The following is an 8,310-nucleotide window of genomic DNA, read 5'->3' as shown; positions in this document are numbered from 1 at the left end:
CATGCAATTCACATATCAAATGATTTACATTTAGACTGCAATTTTATACAACAAATTCAATGTTTACAATTAAAAAGTGTTTAAGTCAGATTAGTTTGTAAAGGAGCTATGAAAGAGACAGACAGACAATCACACTATGTACATATATAAAACTGCTACATAATTACATATACATGCATGTTATAGGTATAAATTGTAATTTATACTTGGTTCAGACATAGTATCAAATATTCATTTCAGTATTTGCTTAGAAATATCAACGGAATTTGAAACTAAACAGAAGATTGGAAAAGGGGCATAAAAATGCCGTGGACTAAATTATTGTAATACTGAATCTCACTGTTTTAATAATTATTCTTTTCAATTGTTCAGTGTTTCTTTTCAAAGAATGTGTCCAAAACTTTGGTGCAATTAATCTTTTTTTCAGTTTTATACACCGTTTATCTAAATATTATTTCATTTGAAAGCTTTATTTCTAATTGTATTTTAATTTGGCGTGGTTTTTTTTTCTTGTTTTTTTTTTTTTTTTTTTTTGTTGGTTTGTTTGTTTGGTTTTTTTTTAAATTTCAGATCAATTATATTTTTAAGTTGCTCTCCATCGTAAAACCATTTTTTTAACAATTATGAAAACGACGACAATTCTACCTTAAAAATAAAGCCGTATTATCAAGGAAAATCCTATTTTTATACCGGTTTTGTTGCTAAACTAAACAACTTGAATCTTATTAACTAGATTGAGACACAAAAATGAAATGAATACATCTCAATTTTATCATTTTGAACCGCAAACTTTTATCTATCTGAAAAATATTCAACGAAAGGCAAAACAAAATTAAATTCCTTAATCTATTTCCGCAGAGTGTATTAGGTAACCTCGTGATATTATGGCAAACTAAACAACGAGCGCTAACTCAATGGTCATTTTCTCGTATCTGATAACCTTCGTAAAAGTACATATGTTATCTTTCTTTCTTTTCTTTTCTTTTTCAGATAAGCTGTTAATACGACTCGATTATTGGACAAAAATAGTTCACAATAGAAATGCTTAGTATGAGGTTTTGTTTTATTTAACTTACCAAAAAAGCATTTTATAAATGCTCTCATATAAGGAATTAATTTAGCACCACAAACTAAAAACAAATATATATCTTCCACCAGCTGAAGCAATGAAGACGAACGATTTTAATAGGCATCCATATTTCCCTTGGTGTTGTGTTTACATTATTTTTAATATATTTTTCACGATAATCAATTATGTCTTTTTTTATAATTATGAAAGTATAAATTTTTAAATTTAGTAACACGTTTTCGACATAAATCTTGACCGTGCTAAATTGTGAACTGTAGGTATGAAATACCTCTAGACTAAATGTATGAAGTACATTCAATGAGAAGTGTTCAGACATTTTTATCATTCATTTTAAAAATGGGCTCGATCCATAATGAGTCAAAATTTATATTTTCCTCAAAGCATCTCAATTTATTGCTTATCATTAAACTATTAAAGCTTTTCCCTCATTAGTTAATGTGTATCTACAGTGCAGCGAGCCAATACATAATCTATATTAGCAGAGAGTGTTCGAATCTCACTGCATGCTTCCAATATTTGCACTTACTCCCCGTGTGACTCTGAATACAAGGGTTATCATAATAACAAATTGAAATCTAAAGATGATGATCAAACTATATGTTAATATCCTGATTGCTAATGGCAATTTGAAATTCAAAGAACATTTGTGCGCGGGTAAATAGTTTAATTTTTCAACCAAAATAACAATGGGTCAACAATAGTAAATACCCCCCCCCCCCTTCATCCCAGGATAATTGATATTGAATTTCACATTTACCGTATGATTATAAAATCATTTATTCGATTCAACACATTGTAAGTATTATTCATGAATTATTTTACACATCACTTTAAAGAAGGATGTGCGGCCATCTTTTACATTTGAAAAGAAAAATGTAAACATTTCTTAAACTGGTTTGTTTCTGTCCAAAACTGGCGAAAACTGTTGTCAAAAGATACAAAAGCAATAAATATGACATTAAAAATGTTGTTTCGTATGCATATTACGCATACAAGGGTAGACCAATGCATTTTTAAATCACTTTGAACTGCGCAGCTACAGACTTAAATTTAAGATTTAAAAATGTGAAAAACTATGAAAGGAAGTTATTATTATCCACTTTACAACCATTTGTTGAGAAAAAGGCCAAATCTTGCTTATTTAAGTTGTAACTTTGTCTCAGTGTTCTTTAAAAAAGTCTCAAAAACCATATATTTGCTCGAGATACTTTTGTCTGTGTTTATGGAGGTACATTAGAGCTATATTGTCATTGAAAAATATATGTATATTTTTTTTCTTTTAGGCAATTAATTTTTTGGACCCCAATCCTACTTCTAAAATATTACAGAGATGTCCGTCATATTCAGTCCAGATTGTTTTGAATCGATATTTATTCTTATCGATGAAAATATAACGTCAATGTGCCTTCATAGACACGGGAGTTCGAAGTATAATCTGCAGTTTTCTTATTCTAAAAATAAATCCCATGCCGATTGATAAAAAGGGTGCCCTATTTTGAGGCAAAGTTTTTACATTTATGTGCAAAATTCAACCTTTATCTCAACAAATGGTTGTAGAGAGGACACCAATGAACCCCCTTCATATTTTTGCAGATTTCTAAATTTTCAAAATAAGTCTAAAATTGTATAGATATATCTGTCACATTCAGTCCAGATTTTTTTGAATTGATATTTATTCTTATCGATGAAAATGTAACGTCAATGTGCCTCCTTAGACACAGGAGTTCTCAGTATAACCTGCAATTTTCTTGTTTTGAAAAAAATCTCATGCCGACTGATAAAAAAAGGTGCTCTATTTTGAGGCAAAGTTTTTACATATATGTGCAAAATTCACCCTTTTTCTCAACAAATGGTTGTAGAGAGGACACAAATGAACCCTCTTCATATTTTTTGCAGATTTCTAAATTTTCAAAATAAGTCTCTAGCTGCGCAGTTTGACACTATTTTAAGTGATTAAAAGGCATTGTCCTGTTCTTATATGCATAATTCGCATACAAAACAACGTGCAGAATCTCATGTTCAGTGCTTTTGTATCTTTTGGCAACAGTTTTGGTCAGTTTCGGGCAGAAACAAGCCAGTTCGAGAAATATATTCATTCTTATCCTCAAATGTAAAAAATGACCGCACATACCTCTTATAGAGTTTGGCTAATCAAAACAGAATAAACAAGACAACATGGCACATATAACAAATTTACAACATCATTACACATTTACTTTTTTCAATTTGTCAAACTTGCCTTAGGAGGTTGGATGGTCAACAAATTTAATCATCAGATCTGTCATAAACTTTTAAACATGATATTTTTGGCCACAAAGTATCATTAAGTAAAAATGAACCATTGGCCAAAAATGGCCAGACCAGCCCTCTTAACTGGTATAGTATAGTAGTATGTAGTAATAGTTCTCAATAACGTTCACTGCTCTCGACGGATTTCGATGCATGTGAACGAGATACAATTGATTTTATATTCGGCAGGGGGGCCCCAAAAGCAAGGTAAAGAAAAACACCCTGTCCACCATTAAAAAGAGTATGCAAGATTGAAAAGAATTGAAATCCAGTAAACTGATCCAAAAATCCAAATATCCATGTCGCTCCAGCGATTGTTGAGAGACGAAAGTATGCTCCTGTCCTTTCTTTATCCTTTGACTTTTGGACGTCTACTTTATTTGAAATTCTGAACACCGTTACAGCAAGCATAAATATATTGATACAGACGAGCAATCCAACAGGCAGAGTAAAGGTATACAAAATCATCTCGGGGTCAGCGATATAACAGGTAAGTACAGAATAGCCTAGATTCTCTCCATTACTTGTGACATAGCTTTGAATTACATTTGTAGCTACTAAAGATGAACATATAAATAGATTTACCATCAAGGAAGTTAGAACCCTGGGAATTACTTTTACTTTCGTCAAGTTAAAAGACGTAAAACTGTGAAATATTTGAAAAGAAGATAAACTCATCCAGCAGATGACAGAAAGCCAGCAAAAATGCACCAACATACCAACCCCTATGCACAAAGTTTGACTCCAGAGAAAATATTTAGATACGGTGTGAACTGTGTTCGCAAAAATAAGGATTGCTGCTAGAATTATAATATTGACATCTGCAATTCGACTGCATGGTCTATTGAAAATGAAATTAAATATTGTTGCGAGTGAACCAAGGGACGAAAGGGAAAGACAAGCTAGAGAAAGAGGGGCCATCAAGCTATCATCCGCTGCCCTGATAATACCCTTCGTAGCCTCAACAGCTTTTAAGTACTGGTCTAAGCATATATAAACACTGCGTTTATCTAAGGACTCTTTAAAATAATATGAGGCAAAGCATGCATCGTAATCGATTAGGCATACTGTGAAGTTCGATACACCAATCTTTGCATCTGCTGACTTTATTTTTACTTTTGGACAACGATACCAATCAGCTACTGTGGACATCATATGACCACTGAAACAATGAGAGTGCTGTGAATTATATCCGTCATATGCCAAATTCTCACTTTGATAAACTATCAATTCTTTTCCACTCATTGGATTTATGTATAAACGATTATTCAATGATTTCTCAAATAGTGCACTACCGTACACATGAAAGCTCTGTCCAACTAATGACAAAGAAAGATTAACTTCGCCTATCAATGGTTCAACAATTAACGCCAACTTCTGGTGGCTGTTGAAAATATCTATTAAGTGCTGGATCATATTATCTACATCGTGAAGATGTTGTATGGAAAGTTCTATTACTACAGCAAGAAAATTACCATCTGAATAATCTGATGGAACTAATGCTACCATTCTACATAAATAGTCGGTCAAATTGTACAGCTGTAATACGCCTTGCAAAGAATCCACGACACTCGTTGTATATATTTCCACTGATGTGTCATCAGCAGAAGTAACAACGAGATTTACCTCATAGTTCATTTCTTCTAACATTTTATGGATGAGGCTGCATGCGGAGTTTTGATAAATGTACTCCGCTTCACATTGAATATCAAGGCATTTATTCTGAAAGAAAATTGACCATAAGTGGATATTTGTCCGAACAAAACTACTACATAATATATGTACCAAACTATTGAATAAATAAAAATCAAATATACTTCAGTGTTCATAAAAGTATTTACTTGGTTAAAGATTTATAATCGTAGTCATTCACCCAATGTTCTGGAAGTGAATCAGTTCTAGTTTTAGACAACTAAATAAATGTGTTTAGGACGTTTAATTGAAAAATACAAATAAACAATATATTTCCAATTTTTTCCTGCAATGCTAAACAAGAATAGCTGAACTGCTCAGGACTTACCAATTTTCCGTCAAAAATCTGGTTTTCTTTACATCTACTGTTCTTTGTGCTTGGTGCTTCTACAACCTGTTGAAAATTCATAAGAGCTGAAAAAGGAGTAATGATGGAATCATCAAAAATTCCCCTGTCTCCGTACTGAATGTTTAGATCAAAAACATTAAACTCACACAGGGCACAGAAAACGTTTTTGTAGAGTTTACGATTAGAATAGTATGGTAGATAATTCTCCTGACACGCCTTCGTTAAATAAGATATATCAATCAGAATTCGCAGTTCGACGTCGTTGCAATTAACATCATATGTATAAGTAACGCATGGTTTGACTACATGCTCAGTCGATGTAGGAGGGTAAAATCCAACATTGCAAATCGGAGACTCAGAAATGACGGACTGATAAAGAGTACTGATATCCTCGGGGGACATGAGATCAGATCTCATAATACAAATCTTTTTCTTCTCCCAAGTTACAAGATTAGGTACCTCTTCTTGGTTGCACAATGCACATTGCATGTTACGATAGGTTTGATTGGTAGCCAAAGAAGTTACAGGGGTAGAGCTCGAAACATTTACAGAGGGTGGTGAGATACAAATAACTTCATTAGGACACGTTTCCACCATCCAGTACGACTTTCCAGTCTTGATTCCTATTGGGTTCCAAAGCGGCTCCGCGCATGACAAAGGCACATCATTCTCTGTAACGTTTACATTATGTTGGTATTCAATGAAGTCTGGAGTGTCCGTCTGTCTGTAGAACTTGGAGGGACAGCAGGTGGATCGTCTAACGCAGGAATCGTCGCACTCACAAGGTGTACAGGCAGGCTGTTGCGTGAAAGTGTAGTTTCGTTTAAACATCGGCCCCAGACACATGTCCTGTTCTGGACACAGGATAAGGTAATCTGTAAGGATAAATTTTACAGTTTCGTTGCTGATCCATGAGGTCAAACGAAATGCTTCATCAAAATCTGTGACAGTCGGCCATTCGTCACTTGAAGGCAAGTCAAAGCCGTAAGTTGAGAAAGGCAAAATAAATATGAACAAGTACTTCTGCAAAAAAAAGAAAGTTCAACCAAATGACTTCTGTAATGTATGTGATGGTAGAGTTGTCGTCTTGAAATCACAAATTTTGAAGAAGAAAACACACTTCTACACTTACCATTTTTCTTCACAGAGTATTATTTGTTATTTGAAACATGTTCCAATGGGCATTGGAAACGACCAACATGTTGTAGTATTTATATTAAAGAGGGTTTAATGTCTCCGAACTGGGCGGAGCAATGCTTTATAGATATGAACAACATCGATGATTTCTGTGATACCATTTTCATAATATGTCTGATATGAATTTATTCAAATGAGCAATATACCGAGACACTGTGCATATATTAGCTTTTGAATATAACAATATACTTCTTGATTCCTTTTTTATTTATTAATAAATTTATTCTATTTCAAAATTTATTATCGTGGTCAATTGACTATGTGTTTTGTGCAATGTTAAACTCGTTAAACAACATCTTCGCTAGCCAAGGGATTTCGGACCACTTTGCTCCCCATTTGTTTATGGGGAGCAAAGTGGACCGATAACCCTTGGCTAGCGAAGATGGTTAAACAAAGAATGTCATGTATTTTAAAATCATGCAGATTCCTTTGCCTCTTCAATAGATAAAGAGTAGCACGTATTGCTTTACGTGAAAGGAATTTTAGACATTAGACATTTAGACAAAATCGTTCTATCTTGATTCTGTATTGTTTTTATATTTCCCCGCTAAATTATTGTACAGTATCTACTGGTGTGCGTAGTACCACTTTTTTCTCAAGTTGTTATTTTCTTAATATTGTATGAAATTATTCATGAAAACAAATATACTTAAATGCATTGTTTTCAGTAATTGACTTCTGACCTTGTTCGAATTAATAACAGTTTGGATAGAGAATTTTTTTTATAAATAATGTATATAGTATCTGTGATACGAATAGTTAAGCATCAATGTGTTTTGAAAGTATGTACAGTTTTACTCGGTAGATGTAAATGTCTAAAGCTAAAAGTGATAGCATTCCGTTGAGTGGACAATGGCAGTATTCTTTTAAGTCCTTAAAATTGATAATTAGTAAACGGTTATCACGTATGATGGTAAACCCTGACCCTACATTTAAACAAATTAAAAGCCTTTTATCTTATGTCTAAAGTTTGGTTAAAATTGGCCAAGTAATTCTAGCTAAGAAGATGGTTATTTGAGAAGTTAACAACAGCAACGACAAACAATTTTTTCTCAGAAAAGTTCATTTGGGCCTTACTTTGACTTAGGTGAACTAAAACTAGTGTAGTTGTCTTGCCTAGATTGTTAAACCATAATTATTCACCCAATTGTCTACGGACTTACCCGGATTTTCCCCCCGATTGCGACAAAGAGCACACAGCGGGTGTGACCGGTCAGCAGAGGATGCTCACTCCTCCTGGGCACCTGATCCTACCTCTATCTTTTTGGAGGTCCGTGTTGCTCTGCTTTGAATTTGTATTTCGTTCTATGGATTTTTGAGATGGTAGACAGTTTGTTATTGTCATTTTTTCATCTAGATAAAACTAAAGAACACATATATATGGCGATTTACTAGTATTTCTGAAAAAATACAATTCCATTTTCATAAGGCATTGGCTTTGTCTCATTATAATCCCGATCTTCAAAGAGTGATTTTTCCTGTAATTGGCAATAATCTCTGCTCTCATTTCTCTCTTTGATTTGCTTAGATTGAACGTCTTTGTAAATAATAACTGATAATTACGAGGATTGTTCGGATGTTATCGAGACATTTCTTTAGAAAAATAGATAAACCCTTGGAAATTCACCACAAAGATTATTAAGGTGGGAGCTTTTCTTGCCCATTACATTATTTGATCGACCCTGGTAAGCTG

This window comes from Magallana gigas, chromosome 3 (genome assembly GCF_963853765.1).
Source record: "Magallana gigas chromosome 3, xbMagGiga1.1, whole genome shotgun sequence".
In the NCBI taxonomy this organism is placed as follows: Eukaryota; Metazoa; Mollusca; class Bivalvia; order Ostreida; family Ostreidae; genus Magallana; species Magallana gigas.
Note: the sequence above shows the minus strand (reverse complement) of the source record.